Source organism: Schistocerca piceifrons, chromosome 6, assembly GCF_021461385.2.
Source record: "Schistocerca piceifrons isolate TAMUIC-IGC-003096 chromosome 6, iqSchPice1.1, whole genome shotgun sequence".
Taxonomy (NCBI): Eukaryota; Metazoa; Arthropoda; class Insecta; order Orthoptera; family Acrididae; genus Schistocerca; species Schistocerca piceifrons.
The window spans coordinates 294,124,893-294,145,626 of record NC_060143.1 but is presented as its reverse complement, the minus strand read 5'-3'; positions in this window follow the sequence as shown (position 1 = coordinate 294,145,626).

Genomic DNA, 20,734 nt, shown 5'->3' with positions numbered 1-20,734 from the left:
ACCAAAGAAAACCAAGAAATGTTTTTCCGTTTCTCACGTACATATCGTGAAATAAAATGAGCGTCAGATTAAAGAAATTGAGGCTTGTTCAAAGACATTCGTACTGCACGTACCCAGGTGTTCAAGACGATGGAAATTAACAGTAATGTTACGTCACACATTTCTTGTCATACACTATATGCTAGGGTGCCGTGCTCAAAAGCACAGCTTTAAATATAATTTAGTTTCATTATAAATAAGGAGACACAGGTATCTCGAGTATGCGGTATCATATTTAACAGTGCCCATAATTTATCTTCGAAGCGCTTTCACCACTGCCAGACTGATGCGATCTTAAAGCAACACGAAGTTTTCGTGCCGTGTTGTAATTACTTAACCAAATTAAAATGTATTGCGGTTTAATTACCATTTCAATCGGAGTAAAAGCGGCGTGGAAAATTACGCAATGCTTTGATTCATTAGATGGTAACTTGCACCCAATTTGGTTTGTATCTCCATAAATATTCTTATGCAATCATCTTCTCTGAGCTTCGTGCGGTTAAGTGCCCCATCCCCTTTCGGCGCGGTTATGAACGCATTTTCTGGTTTGGAGCAGAGTTTAAAGGTAGAAACCTCACTGCACCAAGTGGCATAGTGGACTCACTTTCAAGGACAGAAGGCCTCACTTAGTCCTCTCGACGAAAATGCAAACTATTCGGATCTCTGTGCGTTGTTTCTATTTCCGTATCGATTGATAGCGAACCGAGCGAGGTGGCGCAGTGGTTAGCACACTGGACTCGAATTCGGGAGGACGACGGTTCAGTCCGGCGTCCGGCCATCCTGATTCAGGTTTTCCGTGATTTTCCTAAATCACTCCAGACAAATGCCGGGATGGTTCCTTTGAAAGGACACGGCCGACTTCCTTCCCCGTCCTTCTCTAATCCGATGAGACAGATGACCTCGCTGTCTGATCTCCACCCCCACAACAACCCAACTCCATTGATAGCGAATCGTACGAAATGTTAACCTCTTACATTTCTTCAAAACTTTCAAATTGTATTTTGCAGTTACTTACGTCTAGTGCAGTGCTGCCGTGTCGCAAAATGCTCCTCGGATGTAGGATGTATCCATTGTAGAACTACTCATTCCAGTGCGAGTCAGTTAATGGGTTATAAATGAACAAGAAGCAACTAAATGAATGGATAATAGTAGCTGGATGGCAAGGAGACAGGAACACGATATGCACAGCACAAAGATTGTGTTAGTTTTTTCCCAAACATACTAAATAATATAAGCCCTTCCAAATGAATGATATGTTTTTTGGCAGGACAAGAGTCCTTATCAAGATTGTATGAGTCTGGGAGCAAAGGTGATGGGCAACGTACACATCTGGTGATATAACACTGTAACTGATAAATGTAGGTTATTAGTGAGGATTCTGGCCCAGACAACGATCTTATCTCAAGGTCTCTTGGGGAATCACCACATGTCGCGCATTCAAAGTCATCCAGGAGAACCACCATGTACCTTAGGCAAGTGGCCTAGTTGTATTCTAGGTCATGGCATAATTCGATACTGGTTACATGGACTTTCCTGTCCTACCCACACACTTTAGGCAACTGGACTACGTCACGATGTAACTCAATATTGGTCACATGATATAAAATAGGAGGGAGACCCTCTGCACCAATGGAAGCATATTAAAATAGTGGTGAACACCATAGTCCAATAAGATTCCAGCTCCGCTGCCCTTATCGGACTTTACAACTAGCTGAGTTGGGTGTGCTTCCTTATTCGAGGTCTAAGCACCATGGGGAGAGGTTCAAGTTTGTTGTTAACAATAATTCTATAGTGAATGGTGTTGGAAATAATAGTAATGATATAATAACTATTAGTTTTACTGTGAGAAATTTTGTTCTTTTACAGTACATAATTCATGATTCTTTTACAATCATTTCTTATTGTTTATTTTTTTCTTTTACAGGGCTATTTGCTATACATCCATTGCCCATTGTATTTTTTACTCACAATCATTTGTTGTTACTGGTGTTCACTAACAATTTTCCTTTTGGTGTATCTGCACAGTCAATATTTTTCTTATGTATACATGATAATTTTGTTTATAAAGTTTTTTTTATGGTTTATGACTATCAGGTACTTTACACTCAAGATAGAACAACTTAAATACGGGATGGTTACAACTAAACTTTCACTGCTTAAAATGGCCTCCATGAAAGACGACACTGAAACTTCGTGGAAACATTTGCAAGTACATGCAGAAAAGACATAATGAAAAACCATCGAAAGAAACACATTTAAATTCTCTCATGAGACAATAACATTTGTTCACTGGATATCATACTTACGTTCCAGGTCACAAATGTTGCCCAATGTGATGATCATCTGCATCAGTGACAGTCTGGAACCACAATAGAGATTGCTCTACAGCTGCCTGAAACATCTCAGGTGTAATGTTGACTACCTCTTCCGCTGTGATCATTCTCAACTTCCAACGTGTGTTAGTGTCCCGTTGAAAATCCTGTCCTTCAGGTTCAGTTCTGGTGACCTTGGTGGTGACGCAGATTGGAAAGATCGGTCAGTGATTCTGTTTTCTGCAGATGTGATACGGAGTAACTGAGTCCAAAGTCTCTCTATCCCAAGAGTAGGAATCACAATGATGTGTCCCTTCACGCTGCATATTCTTGGTATTTAGGGTCCGAGTTCCTCAAGGAAAAGTGGATCTATAGTGAACTGTACGGTGAAGTCACACCACACAGGGATGTGTTCACTATGTAGGGGAACTTGATGAACATTTACAGGCAGTGATGATACCATAATAGGACTATTGTGAGTGTTCTCTGCCTCAGTGAGCATAAAGTGTGCTGTGTCAGTCCACAAAATGTTCTAAGGCCTCATGTTGTCAACCTCACCTCTTGCAGAAAACGTAAGAGCAAAGTCTACTCGAATGTCTGTATGACGTGGCAGAAGTTGGTGAGTAGCGTGAAGTTTGTATTGATACCATTTCACAATTGTTAGCAGCACTTCTTGAACGGTGGACGATGAAATGTTCAGCTGTCGTGACACAGCACTATCTGAAGATTGCAGATTGTGTTTGGCATTCTCAGCCCTGGGAACAGTAATTCCTTCATACATCTGTGGAGCAATTGGCCGTCAGCCTGTCCCAGAAGCAGCCGAATCATTGGACGTTCTTTCCAAACTACATAACCACAAAGATCGCCAGATTTGAGCCCTCTCATGTAGAAACTACGAGGGTTGGAACTTTAATAGTGGAAACTATTTATTTACATCTCATATAAAATATATATTTGTTTCAAAGTTTTACTGACCTTTAAAGTAGTCATCAGCATTGTGTATAACCTGTTGCCAGCGGTGTGGAAGTCGTAGGATACTCTTAGCAGTGTCAGTTGTGTTGACAGCTTGAGCGGCGCGGCCTATTGTCCGACGAATTTGTAGCAATTCTGAAGCGAATGCCGTGAAGTGTTTCCTTCAGTTTAGAATTCGAGTTGAGCTCACGAGTGCTTAAGTCGGGGGAGTGTAGTGGGTGGTATAGCACTTAGCAGCCCCATCAGTCAAACAAATCAGTAACAGCTTGCACTGTATATTCTTGAGTATTGTCCTGAAAAATATGGTCAGGTCCTGCAGAAAGTGACATTTCTGTCTCTAAGCTGGTCGTAGTTTGTGTTCCAAAAATGAACAGCATAGAGGCAGAAGTGATGGCACTTCAGCACTTTGGTCCCTCAGGAATTCACACACGTTTTTTGATGTTCGCTGAATGACGAAGGGACAGGAAGACGATAAGCACAGCATAGGTCTTTTTCCCAAATATGCATGAACCGCTTCAAGTAAATCATGTAAGCCCATTCAAACGAATGATACATTTTTTCACATGATATGGATCATATCTGTGCTTTTCAATGTACAATTAACAATGTTAGGACACTTACAACGTGAAAGAAGTCTACTCTACTTTTGACTCCTTTTGATCATCTTGGACAGCTTTACAGGATGCATGTATTCATGTATAATGGGTTTCCTCCTCGCTAAGCTATGTAGCAAATACAGTGCCTGTCAAACAAGTGAAGCACCCAGAATATATGATTTAATGTCTCTGCAAATTCACACATATAGACACTCTGAGGGTGTGTAAATGATGACAATTCATTGTGACTTGTAGAACGGCCCCGAGAGTGGATTAGTATTGTTCGTGTTAAGTACTGTTGCCAGATGCCACACACATGTGCGAGACAACGTTATAAGCACCTTGTAGAGTTTCAAAGGAGCCTGATTGTGGGCCTCCATTCGGCTGGCTCGTCGAATCGTCCAATACCAAAATTAGTAGCGCATTCGAGTGTGACTGCTCCTCTGTGTTGGACTGCATGGGAACATGAGGGCAAGCATACTAGTCAACAATGTTTTGATTGACTACGTCTGACAACAAAGGGAGAATTGCAGTGTTGTGCACTGCGCACTCCGGCCATCCGAGACTCTATGCAGCATTCTGTGTGAGCCCGCACCATTAGCGGGAGACGAGGAGCAGCTGGACCAGGGATTTACCATCGCGTACGTAGGCCGCCATTGACACCACTAAACAAATGGCTGCGCTTGAAGTGATGCCGTGACGAGGACATGTGGACGAGTAGTGAACGGCGTCTCATTGTGCTCGGCGATGAACTGTGGTTCTGCACTATCCTGGATACCATCTCGGAGAGTATGGGGGACCCGGGGTGCGGCTCCATTCTTCCAGTGCTTGTGAGAGGCACAGTCATGTTACTCCAGATATCACGGTGTGGGGAACCATCGTGTTTTACTGCCAGTCACGGCCAATAGCTGATCGAGGGAACTCTGACGGCACAACGCATCCTGCGTCACCATGTGTTCCCTCTTATGCGACGGTCTGTGGTGTCACTTGTCAACAGGAATACTCGTCCATACATTATGCGATTATCTGTGAACTGTATCCGTGGTGCTGAGGTACTCCTATGGCCAGCAACATCTCCAGAACTGTCCCCCACAGAACGTGTGTGGGACTAATTCGGAGGTCAACGGCAATCCGGTGATAGTGCCTAGAATATCAAGGACCAGTAACAACAGTTGTCGGCCAGCTAGCCTCACGAGAGGATATAAAGGCTTTCTGACTCCCTTATAAACCGAGTCAGTGCATTCATATGGGCCAGAGTGCATCTTGGCAAGTGAGCTCATATTGTCAAGTTGTTCGTAACTTTCACTCGATTTTGTAATCACTGAAATGGCATAACATAATCACTCGCCGCAGTAAGTTTTCGTTTCATTTCCTCCACCCCCTCAGGATATTTAACATTTTTGTCAGACAGTGCTGACGTCGCTGGTCGCTCGGACGTCCTTCCGTCTTTGAGGCATCACACTAGTGTCTTTGACTGCAGTCTTCCGGCACCGTCTGACAGTGGAAGCGTGCACTCAGCAGGTCAGAGATATTGCTTCTTTTTCGCATTTCTCGTTCACATACTGCAAAATGTGATATACTCAAAGAAGGAGAACCGTGTTTTCTCAAGGCAGAATCATATTTCCTTACTATACTCATATGTTAAGAAGCAAATGCGGACAAGAAACGAGTTTCAACTACAAGATGTGTAATAATAATCTTTGTGGTACAATCAAGAGATAATAAAGAACCTTTATGAAATTTATCGTTTCTTCATGTGACTGTCAAAAGTCTAGACGTGATTTCTGAGCGATAAAACTATTTTAAATATCCACTGCAGGGTGTCAAATTTTTTAATGAAGGTTGACCTTAATTGCGTCATGCATCACGCTACATCATTGGCCAGCTTCGGCCTATTGCTATTTTCAAATGCCTGTTATAACAATACCAACAAAGTAAGAAGGTAAACCACTTAATTAAAATGGTAAAACTTTGCATATTATCACTGCTGTTACATTACTTGCAGTTGCGTCAATAATATGGGTCTCATATTTAAGAACTGTTTATGGCTGCATGGAAACAAACACTTGTCCCAACCCTCCTCTCCTTCTCCCCCTCCCCCCTCCCCCTCCCACCACGTCAAAAATCTGCATGTGCAGTCTCGCACATCACATACTACATTCTCAGTCCTTGCCTAATGTATTTAGGAACACAACGCGTCTTTCGCTTCACAGAAAACATAGTCTTTATAGAAAGGTGGTAACAATCGACGCTCAGATACTTAGACACTGACATTTTGTAGAGTGCCAGTGTATATAAGCAAGAGAGCTACTATCGCCTGACCACAGTATTGCATGCATTATGTGCCTGTCACTATTCTGAATGAAAACATTACATAATTGAAGTTAAAATTGCTTACACTTACATTAGTAGTACAATCACTTTTACTCGTTACTTCTGCATTAAGCATGCTGGTAAAATATAAAATACGCTACTGAATACAGTAGGCAAGGTCTCAGAAGCCGTTTGTTAACAGTAATGTAGTTACATGACGTATTACAAAGTAGAAGATGACAATTATTGAACTATATGAAAAAAGTAAATTAGTTACAAACTACGGCGTGCACACACTTCATTCAACATGTAAACGTCACAGATATTCGGATTTAGGTTATGACATGTTCGATACGCCTGCCGTCATTGGCGATGATGTGGCGCAGACGAAATGCGAAATTCTGCATGACCCGTTGAAGTGTCGGAACATCGATGTTGTCGATGACCTCCTCAATGGCTGTCTTCAGCTCAGCAATGGCTGTGAGCTATTGTTGTACACCTTGTCTTTAATGCATCCCCGCAAAAAGGAACCGCTTCTGTTCATATCCGAATAATAGGACTCGAACCTCCGCCGGGACCAGCCGCACAGTCCATGACTGCAGCGCCCAAGACCGCTCGGCTAATCCCGCGCTGCTTACGTGTTCTAAACATACGCGAGCCGAATTGTACAGATCTTCAAGGAATTTCAGCTGTCAGTTCTGTTCACACATCTCAGTAAGAGTTCCATGCCGACGATTGTCGAAGTGGTGGAACAGTACTAGCCATTGGCTGAACAAGACTTCTTTAATCCCATTCTTCCCCAATCGAAACTTTTGCTCAGTCTGTAACGACCACCATGCTGGGGAGAATATTAAACTCTAATATTCTACTCTTTTACTGTACCTGGAAGTTGCAAATATATTTTCCATGGGGATACCAAGACATTTATGTACACTAAGGCGAAGACACCCTTTAGTGTAGAAAGCACTTTTATTTTTAGCTCAGTTGTAATCTGCGTTTCAAAAGCTAGTAGAAAACGTTTCCAGCCTTTTTTTCCATTTGTTGATCTACTCATCACATTAGCTCGCTGGAGAAGCTCAGATGGATCGGAATCGAAGGACGCTTGCATCGCATATGGTACGCTCCAGTTGACAAAAATAATTGAAACGGCGCCATAGATTCTGGTTTAATGGACTGCGACGCCGCGTTATTAAATTGTGGCGCCAGCGGCAGCGGAAATGAGGAGGCGTAGCCGATGGATGCCGGCTCTGGCGCGGCCGCGGGTGTCGATCAGCAAGGGGGGGGGGGGAGGGGAGGATGGGAAGTGGAACATGTGGGACAGCCGAAAGAGGAGGCCATTCAGTCGCTGCGTTACTCTCGCCACGCATCGGTCGGGCGCTGCAGTTGGCCGCGGCATGTCGGTAAGCCCGCTCCAGCCCACCTAACCAAAGGCTCCATCTTTATGATCCCGCCGTTTCTGTTCGAGTAGGTCCCTATTCGCAAAGAATTCTTTCAACATTTCAGTCTGAAAAATGCGAAATATTTCTGCTTCTTTCAAAACATACACAAAATATGTTTGATGTATGTGTAGTTCAATGCATGATTTGAAGACGCGTATTTCTGTTAAGAAGCTTTGATATGAATTTTGTCCTTCCTTTGCAAAGTCCTGTCGTTCGCTTGCTTCACAATTGTCCAAGATTAGAACGATCTCTGCACGTCGTTTTGTTAAGTTTATCGGTTATGTGTGTTGGTGTTAGTTGCAATCGATTGAGCACATTACTGTGATAGTATTACCAGATGAAGAAACACACCCTGCCAGTTAAAAAGATTTCTAGACTAGATTAGTAGAAAATAGAGAAGATTAAAGATGATGGTCCCCTTGTGGTACGAGGGTGAGTCAAATGAAAACCTTAAATTTGTAATAACAAATCGAAATTTCGCGCCGTTATCCTGTAAGTTGGTAAGCGTGCTACAAACAGCGTGGAGAATGGCCTGTAGGTGGCAGCATAGTGCAGATGCACACATCCCGTCGCAGTATCAGTATAAAGATGGTCGCCCCACTTGCGACTTGCACCAGGGAACAACAGCGTTCTCTTATTCGGTTTTTGCGTAGTGACGAATGAAGGTTCCGTACGGTGATGCATGTTTGTCACAGCAGCAAGTCTACGAATGGAGTAGGAAGGTCGCAAATGGTGTGACTTCAGTGGGAGATGCTCCTCATCCAGGTCAGGCATAGCGATTTGTGATTCCACAGAACATTTCAGCAGTTGAAGCCATAGTGAACGAAAACCACCGAGTGACACTGAATGACATTGCAGCATGTTTACAGATTAGTCACGGTTCAGCACACCACATTGTGCATGATGTGCTCCAGTTTCACAAAGTGTCTGCAAGATGGGTGCCACGGCAGCCGACTCCTGAAATGAGAGAACGATGTGTTGATGCTTGTGAAGAACTTCTTGTGAGCTTTGTACGAGAAGGTGATGGCTTCCTTGCAAGAATCGTTACTGGGGACGAAACCTGGGTTCACTTCCACCAGCCGGAAACGAAGAGAGAGAGCAAGGAATTGCGCCATTCCTCACCACCAAAACAAAGAAGTTTCGAACAGAAGAATCAGCAGGGAAGGTTATGCTGACTCTCTTTTGTGACGAAAAAGGAGTCATTTTGGAGCATTACATGCCTAGAGGGACCACTGTCACCCGTGCATCATACACAAATCTGCTAAAACATCATCTACGGCCTGCAATCAAAGCCAATCGACGTGGATTGCTGTCAGCAGGTATCCTTTTGCAATATGCAAGGCCCCACACTGCCCATACAACAGTTGCAACAATCCCAGACCTGCATTTTGAGTGTGTTCCTCATCCACCATATTCACAAGACCTTGCCAAAAGTGATTTCCATTTGTTTGGACCACTCAAAGACGCAATCGGAGGAAAGAAGTTCCTTTCTGATGAAGAGGTACGCCACGCGGTGCATGAGTGGTTGCGCGGACTACCAAAACAGTTTTTTTCTAAAGGAGTTTATGCACTTTGTAAGCGCTAGAGGACTTGCATTGAGCGTGGGGGAGATTATGTTTAAAAGTGATACAGCTTTGTACCACGTCAGATCTGCACAGTAAATAATATTTAAAAAATATTTAAGGTTTTCATTTGACTCGCCCTCGTATCATGTGGTACCATTCACCATGCTGATGTCCTTAGCTTTAAAAGAATTGAAAGATTCCGTCAGTCACCGACAGCGGCCACGTGGTGTCTGGCGGACCCAGTGGTGCGCACGTTGCCCGTTGGGCTGCACCTCCAGCGGCTCCAGACTACGAGCGCCCTCTGCCGACGCGGTACGGGATGGGCTGCGGTAGCCATTCTGCGTACACGAACTTGGAGCCACTTCTCGACGACGCCGTTATTCGTGCTTAATTTAGGGAGTCTCAACCTTTTTGACATTGTGATAGCTGGACTCTGTTTTCTCCTGCATTATTCGTAATGAGTCTTCGTACACTTGGAGAAATACATATTAATTAAATCTTCTGTTTATTGTGTTGCCTTGTTCACCAATGGTTTGTGCTCCTGTCCAGCTTTCCTACAATGTAAGTTGCCACCCAACTCTGTAGCTCATCTCTCCCTATCGTTGTGTACGAAGCTGTGCACACCCCAACTCGCTTGAGTACAATGCAGACGACTTTCATACGAACATCGTAAACTGTAAGAAAAATCCTTCTTTCAAATATTATTCAACTAGCGCGTTAAATTGTCTTCGATAACAGTTAAATCGTCAGAGCATTGAGCCTTCATGAGTCTTCGTGTGTATTTATGCATTTTGTCGTTTTGTTGGAGGTTCTCCACAAAAAGTGATTATTTTTTCCCGGAAAGCAAAGTTCGCGTTTTTGATTTCAGTCAAGTCGCGTCTGACGTCGTTTCTTTTGTTCGGGTGTCAAGGTGTGCGGGACAAACTTTGTACACAGTTTTCTCTTCTTCAGAACATTTTGCAGAATGTCTTGAATACTTGAAACTTCCTGGCAGATTAAAACTCTGTGCCGGACCGAGACTCGAACTCGGGACCTTCGCCTTTCGCGGGCAAATGCTCTTGAATACTTGATTGAAAGAAGTTGGTCCATTGCTATTTGTTGCACACTATGACCACACCTTAGCTCCTAAAGACTACCTGCTCACAAGTGACTGATCGAATGCCCGTCTGTTGTATACAGTTGTTAGTTCAAGCTGCCATCGCAGGCACTAAGAATGTTACCCAGATGATGGTTTTGGACTTTTTAAGAAACGCGGATTTCTCAACGAGCCACAGACTTAACTGCAGCAACAGAAGAGCGGACAAACAGTTTCATCTTTCCTTGATGTCTGGAAGTTTCTTCCTTACTGACACAATGTCACATTTGATGATTCCTCACAGTCTGACGATGATTTGGAAGTTGGCAGTGCCATCTGTAATGCTGAAATTTTGTGAGTAACAGGAATGAAGATTATAATGAAGCGAGTAGAGAAGGAGGAGAAGAAGAAGAAAACTAATGTAGTTCCACCCGTGACTCTCAAAGATACCAAGACCTCATTGGAAACGTTGCGAGTGTGCATGTGTAGAACTGAAGTAGACGATATTGTATTTCCGCAAGTGGTCGCAGTGTAAAATGTGAAAATTCGCTCGACCAAGCACGCTGGACGCCACCAACGCACAAAAAATCACAGATTTATTTAAGGAATAAAAGTGAAGTTTTTCCATGCATTTACGTCTGAAACGTAAAAATAAATGATAAATGTAAGGAAAAAATTTCGTTTACATTGAGTTATAGTTTTTACTTTCTTCTTCCCTTTCTGAGGAAATACGAGCTATTGAAATTACATTACCATTTTTTAACTTTATTTTGCAGGGGATATCTTGACACAACGTTGTAAAATCAAAACTTTGTTACGTCGAAATGTCACTTACTCTACTTTTTATGATGTCTCTTGAACTTCGAACTATCGAGATTCAAGAGTATTAGTAAATTCAAATTTAAGCATGAAATTTTCTGTCGAGAGGAAACATGCCACATTTATAGTATAGTTAGCTGCAGATGCCAAAATGTAGAGAAATTACCCTTTTCCTGCATAAAGGCACTCACTCGTATGAGCAACCAAAAGCGTTTTTTGTGGAAAATGTTAGTGAAATTGATGATTGCAGTCCTAACTGTATGTACTTGCTCTCTATCAATCATTTTTTTACAGTAAATAGTAAGGTAAAAATAAATTCTCTTATGACTGTGTCACAAGTAGGTCTATGTGTAAGCGTGAATCATCTCAGACATCCACCGCAAATATTGCGGGAACGAAACCACCTATTGATGTGTGGTTTTCATCGAGTGTATTGTGAGCCGAGCAACAGATTGTAATAAATGTCATAGAATGTGCATTTTTGTGCAAAAACACTCCTTCTTTAAATGAAACAACGCCTATCGACATTGTCAAACTAAACGGGGGCAAATTAGAGCATCAGTGGCGTTTCTTGCCGAATTCTAGCGCGAGTCGTTTACGGGATATTATGTTTTGAAAAGTTTTCATACCGTTTTGTTACCATTGATGGCAAGCCATCCTGGGCTTACATTTCAGCAAAATTAATGGCCACCCGCACTCGGCAAGAGTATCTGCTGCGTGTTTTCGTTCTTGCCAAACCCTTCCTTGGCCAACGAGGTCGCCGAATTTCTTCCCGACTGAGAACATTTGGAGCATTATGAGCAGGGCCCTCCAAACAGGTTTGGGTTTTGACGATCTAACGCGTCCTAAGGAAGACATCTAACAACTGATATCGTTCAATGCAAACCGAATAACTGATTGCTCCATTTGTGAAGCTCTTTCTGTTGAATAAATCATCCGCTTTGTAGGGAGGATTAACATTTGTTTGTCTGTACATGTACATTAATCTACTGATTTCTGTCTCATTCGGATAATTCCTTCGTGGTGCGACCCTCCCCCGCCCTCCACCCCGTCCTCAGAGTGTGCTTGCGACATGCTTAAACAATCAGTAGAACCTATCGGACAAAACACAATCAGGCAGGAAAATTTAATTATGCAAACTTAAGTACAGATTCAGAACTTCAACGTCAGATCCAAAATTGAGAATCGGTAAATAAATCTATAGTAACTGGAGTACGAATTCGCGAAATGAAAACTTCGCTCTGAAACCGGGTGTGTCCGTCAAAAATAAAATTTGGGCTTATGTTACGTGGAATGTTTCATTCTGATAGTCAGTAATACCACCTGGTAAAATGATTTTAAATACTTCACGTTAAGCATGCTAAAACTTCATGGCGAAAGATGAAGAACCTTAATTCTGTTTGTTTCAGTAGTTTTCGATTTCTCGCCCATAAATTAATGAAAAAGATAAAATCAAAAATATGATAACCCACTTATACGTTCATGTTAATAGTGATAGTGCATATTTTAAGTTATGTTTAAAGTTTGTTGCAAGTTACTTAGTGCTCTCACTAATAAGCAGTGTATGAGTACGGTCTAGATAATTTGTGATATGTTCGACGAAAAGCTAGTTTTTCGCGCATCCCAATGTTTGTGATGTCATATTCCTGAACTACGTGCCGTACAATGATATAATTTTGTAAGTACCTTCAGAGTTATATGCAAAAATTGTCTTTAAAGTGTGTTGCGAATACTGTTAATAGTAAAGCAGTAATAAATTAAAACGTCATGCCTGATAATGCAGTTTTATTACATGAATAGGGAAATTATAGCACGCTATAAACTCTTTTCCCTTCTTTATTTTGGGGGGAGGGTCATGGAGAAAAAGTTTCGAAAGGGCTAGAAATTATCTGTAAAGTTTGTTGGAAGTCGCTAATTTCTCTCATTCTCAAATATTGGATGAATCTAGTCTGGATAATTTGCGCGGCATCAGTTACAGTGCGTGAAGTCATATACACAATTTGAGGCTCTGCGAACCATAAGGGCCTAAAGCACACAAACAAAGTACTTAGAAAAGTAGATACTCGTCAGATAAACCACCAGTGTCATAGGTCTTCTGAACTGGTTTTCAAATAAGTCTCGACATCCTATACTTCATATGAAAAAATGATGTACCCACTTTGTTACGAAACACTAATTATATTTGAGATTTATTGATTATTAATGATAATAAATTCACAAAATATCCAAATATAGACCAGCGACAGTAGTGTGTTTTGACAGTTATGAAGTTTGAAATTAATGTGAAACTAAAATCAGAACATAAAGAACAGACACTAAATGCACGCTACAGGCAAATATGAATTACTTCAGCCCTTCCTTGTTAGCATTTTCGTTAAGCACATTCAGAAAATACGGGCGGTGCACCTCCGATTATGAAGTATTACTAGTACGTACATGAGGTTGACACTAAGTTATTTTATCAAATCCAGATAACAGTTAAAAAGCGCAAAGCAACAAAATTATACTTTGTGCTTTGGGCCCGTATGAAAATGAATATCCGAGAAATCAGATGATAGCTTTCTGTGAATGTTCATATGGTATAGTGTGAGGGTACAGATAGTGATGGAGGTGGTTCACTTAAGATCAACAGATGTGAGGACGATGGCTGGCCGGGGTGGCCGAGCGGTTCTAGGCGCTACAGTCTGGAACCGCCCGACCGCTACGGTCACAGGTTCGAATCCTGCCTCAGGCATGGATGTGTGTGCTGTCCTTAGGTTAGTTAGGTTCAAGTAGTTCTAAGTTCTAGGGGACTGATGACCTCAGATGTTAAGTCCCATAGTGCTCAGAGCCATTTGAACCATTTTGTCAGGACGATGCTTGTGTGCTACAATTGTAATATCGATGACGGTGTACTTTATGCTCTTACGATTCTGAGCGCCTCATTTAAATTCGGTTATTAATTCTATGAAATACTGAAAATCAAAGTTTTGTAGCCCCCGGAAGATGTGAGATAGGCAACCTGCAACTGGTTTTGTTTGCCTGCATGAGCATTTCAGCCTTTCAGTAATATATATACTCTTCCTAAAACACCGAGGATATTATAATACATTTTGATATGGAACGTAGAATTATTCTAATAAGATGCGCATACTTATATGAATTTTAACGATGCTGTGAGAAACTGCAGCACGCCGAGGAAAGACCACATAGAGACACATACTGCTGCTCTTTCTGTTTTAAACCGTCGCTTGCATTTCACGTAGTGTGTGTTTCTGCAGCTGGAAAACAGAAATGAAGGTCTCTGCGAGTGCGGTATATTAATGATCATGGCCTTCCATCGCAGTCTCTCACACTAGTGTTGACCTCGTGACTACGTGACGCAGATCATTCCTCTACGTGTTCAGATCCAGCGATCCCCAGAGTTCAAGGCGCCGTTGACGTCTATAGCCGCCTCACGTCTTACACCCACATAAAGGCACGTGCTGGTGATCGAGCATTCAGTCTCCGCTTCTCTTTCTCTCTCTCTCTCTCTCGCTCGCTCGCTCGCTCGCTCGCGCGCGCGCGCGCGCTACCCACGCTCATGCACGTGCGCCTCTGCAAGTTCTTTCAGGAGTCCAAGCTTATTACTGGAACTCGCCTCTTCGCGGAAAAAAACAGTAGAGTGCACTTCAGAGATGTCACATTCCCTTCCTTCCGCAAGAACAGTCCGTTTCTAGACTCGCTGCTTCCATACATTGGAAACGAATTTCGTAGAGGAACGTAATATCAATGGCGTAGCTAACAGAGAGTCATTAACATCATCCCGTGGATGTGAGAGAATAGATTTACGCTTCACTGTAACAAAATGCGATGCGTACAGTTTCCGGATAAGACATCCTTAAGTATCGTACGGAAAGATGCACACTATTTGGTACGCTTCATTTTCAGTTGTCTACCAGCAGAACTGAAAGTTTAGTGATATACCCCAAGGTTCCGGAGTCCCTCGCAGTTGTTGAGAACTTTTATCTGTAATGTGTTGTTCATTCGTAAATTCTCTCACATTTTTGACCTTATTTATTAATTCTTCCGTTAACAAACAGTCTAATCGTCATTCTGTAAACTATGTACTGACTCGTACCGTGACCAAGTAGCCGTGGCTTGCCTAGTCCCACGGAATCTGATAAATAAATAAATAAATTAAGGTACGTCCAGCTTTATTTACTTTACAGCCTATCTTCCTATATATCGTTTTTGTTCAAAAAAAAAAAAAAAGTTCAAATGTGTGTGAAATCTTATGGGACTTAACTGCTAATGTCATCAGTCCCTAAGCTTACACACTACTTAACCTAAATTATCCTAAGGACAAACACACGCACCCATGCCCGAGGGAGGACTCGAACCTCCGCCGGGACCAGCCTCACAGTCCATGACTGCAGCGGCTCTGTGTATCGTTTTTCACAGACGCTCTGAGAAGATACGATAACTGGCCCCAATATGTTGCTTAGTTGTAACACCATTAGAATCTGGCTGTATGGCAGATACAGTTTGTTCTGTGTTGAAACTTCCCGGCAGATTAAAACTGTGTGCCGGACGGAGACTCGAACTCGGGACCTTTGCCTTTCGCGGGCAAGTGTTCTACAATCTGAGTTACCTAAGTACGACTAACGCCCTGTCCTCACAACTTCACTTCTGCCAATACCTCGTCTCCTACTTTCCAAACCTTACAGAAGCTCTCCTCATTCTTGTTCTATGTTCCCTAACCGTGGTTGTGAAAATGATCAGTCAGCGCTTCAATTTCTTTCTCTCATCTAGAGCACTTAATTCATATTAGGACTACTTTGTCTGGGCGTAAGCTGTTAGTTTGTTAATCACACAAATTACCACTTCAGGGAGAAAACTGTTTTGTTTGTTGCGACTAAAGCTCTATCATTCGTCACTTGTTGGTGTTATTGCAATCCCCTGTAATGACAGACAGGAGACACTCAGTTTGTAGAGAATCCAAATTAAATATCAGCAAAAACCGGATTATGTATTTCATTTGGAAATACATAGATCGACAGTCAACAAGCGACCTTTCTTTTTACTGACACTATTTGACAGGCAAGGTGAGGGGTGGCGTAAAGTTCCTGATCGCCAGAATTTTCCCCTATGTACTGGATTAAATTCAAACCTCTCTGAAGTACCTCCTGAAGAAAGGGCATGTGAAACTATGAAGGTGGCCCGTCCACATATTTTATTACAGATAATGTAATGGGCAAGTTGTAAATAAATAAAATAATAACCACCGACTTTGTCACCAGATTCGGTGATTAGGCGAGAGTATTGAACTGGAAGTTCTAAATCGGCAAGTTAATAGTTAAATAACTGCAACCGTAGCGAAGGCGGAAAAAATGGATCTTGGAACGGTGAAACTAGCGGAAGAACCAATTCAAGAATAAATTGACAGATCGAGATTGCGCGTGACTGGCAGCAAGTGGAAAATTGGTCAGCGCCTGTTTACCAGAGGTATTTTTGGAGGACTTGTTTTCTTTACTCGACAAATAACAAACAGTGGGACCGAGCGAGGTGGCGCAGTGGTTAGACACTGAACTCGCATTCGGGAGGACGACGGTTCAATCCCGCGTCCGGCCATCCTGATTTAGGTTTTCCGTGATTTCCCTAAATCGCTCCAGGCAAATGCCGGGATGGTTCCTTTCAAAGGACACGGCCGACTTCCTTCCCCGTCCTTCCCTAATCCGAAGAGACCGATGACCTCGCTGTCTGGTCTTCTTCCCCAAAACCAAACAACCAACAAACAGTGGACATGTACTTTGGAAGAGATTTTACCTCAGGTAGCAAGCAGTCTCCCGTTTCCAGGGAAATGAAAAGTAGGCATTGGGGTGCAGGTGCCTACTACACTCTAAGAAGGATGAGTCGGTGCGTCACGGAAACTGCATTACACAACAAATTTAAAAAATTATCCTCAGAAACATGAATTGCGTGGCCACTTTTACTGTAAACTTACTCTTAAGATTAGGTACTTTAAAACAAAACAAAAAAATTTAATACTGGAAAATGAAGAAAGAACGGTTTCGACACTAGTGACTAACGCATGCGGTACTTGCACGGGATACTGCGTAAGGGCAATTTGTAACGTTCCATTACAGTCTGCTCTCTGAAACAGAAAGGTAAAGCTTATTTAGCTAGCGACGCCGGCGTCCGTCCGTACCGTTCGCTGCCCGACCTCCTAAGTACCTACAAATGGTATTCCTGCCGCCCACTTCTTTCTCTCTCTCTCTCTCTCTCTCTCTCTCTCTCTCTCTCTCCCTGTGACGTCAGCCAACATCTTTTTCGTTAAACTGAGCCTACTTCAGTTTATTTAGTTATTCGTACGGCTCACAAACATTGTAAAAATACAGGTATATAACATTAATATATGTACATAACAAGAATACATAAAGGCAAAGTACATATAACACTGACCAAATGTCAGTATCTAAGTTCCTAATCCATATAAGAGCTGTATCGTCAGCTTTAAGGAGGTGCTCTAAATCGCTTCGTAGGAACCCAAGGGGCATTGATCCCTAATGTGCTTCGTTTTCTGGTTCAGAGCCCCACAGTCACAAACCGGAGACTCTGTGCGACCCCATTTCCAAAGTGGGAATGCGCATCGCCCATGCCCAGTGCGGGCACTGTTTAGTCTGACCCATTATTCCCTGTCGAGTTTCATGCCAGCAGTATCACAGTTATACTTAAGGAACCACTCACATTCTTCAGGATTTTCAATAAGTTGTCAGTTCTGATCGGACAGGTCTCTCACCTCGATATTTCTCCCATCTAGCTGTTCTGCTTGCCGTAACGGTGAGTTTCTTCATCGGATCTATTTCGTCGTAGCCTTGGTATGTCTTCCCGTGTGGGTAATTACAGGTGCTCCAGTAGCTTGCGGTATGCCCTTACCACGGCCTCGCTTCTACGGGTTGCGGGTGGATGATGATGTTGCTCAACTGAGGAAGCCAATAAATGGGTGTTGGTCGGATTCTCGCAGTTATTAACCACATAATGTGGCTTAGCTATACGTCAATCATGTTGGTGTAGTAACTATTTAGCCACACCGGGACACAGTACTCCGTTGCTGAGAAGACCAGCGCAGCGGATGATGTGGGCAAGGTATCTGCTGACGCTCCCCATTTCATTCCCCACAATTTTTGAATAATATTGTTACAAGTTGTTATCTTGGCAGCGGCATTTTCAAAATGTTTTTATATGAAAGAATTCGGTCAAGGGGACACCATAGGTACTTGGGTACTTGTTATGACAAAGAGTGTTTCCGAAAAGTTTCACTCTGAGCTCCGTGTTAGCTTGTTCGTTGTTCATATGAAATGTACATACTTCAAGTTTACTTGTACTGCGTTTAAGTCGCCACTATCTAAAATAAGAGTTCATAACTGCTAGATCTTGTGTAAGAATTATTTCCACTTGTCCGAGATCTTTGGTTCTACAAGTGAGAGCGATATCGTCCGCGTAGCAGAATTTTGCTGGCCTGATATAGGGGAGATCGGAGATATTTATGTTGAATAACAGGGGGGCTAAGACGGAGCCTTGTGGTAGACTATTACTTAATTTCCTCTCCTCCCTTACGTTTCCTCCCAAGTATATGCCGAAATACCTATTACTTAGATCTGACTCGCTGTTATTCGCGGGTCTCCCGCATCGTCCCCTACGCTCTGTCAAGGAGCATGGGACTTCATCATTATTATTCACACTCCCACACTCGATTACGGAATTACGCTTTTATCTACTTTTGCCGCTGCTCCCAGCCCAACCTGCATTGTTCATTGGAAGTAATATTATTATTTTGCTAAAGGGCACTGCTAGGACCAGTCCCCAGTGCCCAGTGTAGTAGGTGTCCAGTTATCGATACGGCGTTTTAATTTTTGTTCACCTCCACCGTGGCTGTGATCCTCCATCTTATGGCTCGTGCAAACCACAGTGACACTGCGCAAAGCTAGCTTAGCTCACTCCGGAAACTTTCATCACTACCACCCCGACATTCGTGCCGGCTTACCTCCCGCCGGATGTCAGACTGAATTCTGATCCTCTCCTCTTACTTAAACTCGCTATACTTTTTATTTCGTTGCTCGTACAGCAACCACGTTTGCTTCTACCATACGCGATTATTCCCATTTCCAGACATAACAAATTAAAATCACGCTGAGCTGCAACGTGGGCATTTGTGCTCATCCCATTGCCACGTTTCAAGTAAATGCGATGATCGAACGTGCAGCACTGAGGCCAAATCTTGGACTGCGTGATCAACCTTGGATGTCAAAAGCAGTTTTTCACCTCCAGAACCAGTAGGTGTCACTTTACCGTGGCGTACGGAGCTCAATCTACGTTTGCGTTATTTTTAGCATCCCGCAACAGCGTGAAAGTGAACCGTTTGTGCAGCTGATGGAATATGCTTGAGGGCGTATAGTGGCCCTACGAGAGGCTGGTCGGTCATAATGCAGGACTGTGCTACACGTGGTGCGAGAGGTCTCCTCAGCCCTTCGATGTTGTCGACAGAGGTCAGCAGAAGCTGCACGTGCCCGCCAGCCTGGGCCCGCACGCTGGCGATGCACAGATGTACACTGAGACCGTCGCACTTTGCGAAGTGCCGTGTCGGACGGGACCGCGACTTCACAAGTTAGAGGCACTGCAGCACCGGGGGTATCACCATGGACCATTCGCAACCGTCTCCGTGAAGCAGGGTTACGATCCTGCGAGCCGTTTGGGCGTCTCCACATCACGTCCCTGTATCGTGCACCTCGCTTCTAGAAGTGTCGGGATAAATACATATGGAAGGACGACTGCAGACGCGTTGTCTTCAGTGATGAGAGTCGCTTCTGCTTTGGCGTCGGTGGTTGTCGTATGAGTATGTGGCATCGTGCAGGTGAGCATCCGCGTCCAGAGTGTGTAAGACAGGCGCACACAGTGTTAGCACCTGGCACCACGGTGTCGCGAGCCATGCCTTACAATCGTTGTTCTCCTCTGGTGCTCGTAGACGTGATGTTGAACAGTGCACCGTACATCCAAATCATCATTAATCCTTCATTTTTACCGTTCGTGACCAACAAGGCGCCAAGTTTTTCCAACACGACAGTCCACGTCAACATGTATCCCATGCTACCCGACATGCAATCCGAGGTGCACCACGATCCCCACCCAGGTCCGTCCCCCTCTGAGCGTTTTTGGGACTGGATGAAACGAAATCCGGTGCGGTCTGCAAGACCGCAGGAGATCTGACCCAGTTGAGGCATCACGTGGGAACACCATGGCAGGCCTTCCCGCAAGACTACATTCGTCATTTCTCCGAATATCCCCGTAGGAGAACTGCAGCCTGCTTTGCTGGAAAAGGAGGACATGCAGGGTGCTAGCGCTGACATACACTTACCATATCATCTCTGCTCAGATTCATATGGCTCTTTGGGTGTCATCGTTCATTGTATAAGTCCTCAAGAGTGCGTCAGTAAAATTTCCCTCTGCTGGGTCGATGACTTCGTGGTGTTCTCTTTTCAGTTGTGTATTTTTATGATATTTAAGGAAAGCCAGGCAAAAGAATCATGAAGGATATACCTCAATTTGAAACAATTTTCATTGTAAACAAAAATATATTAAGCTGAAT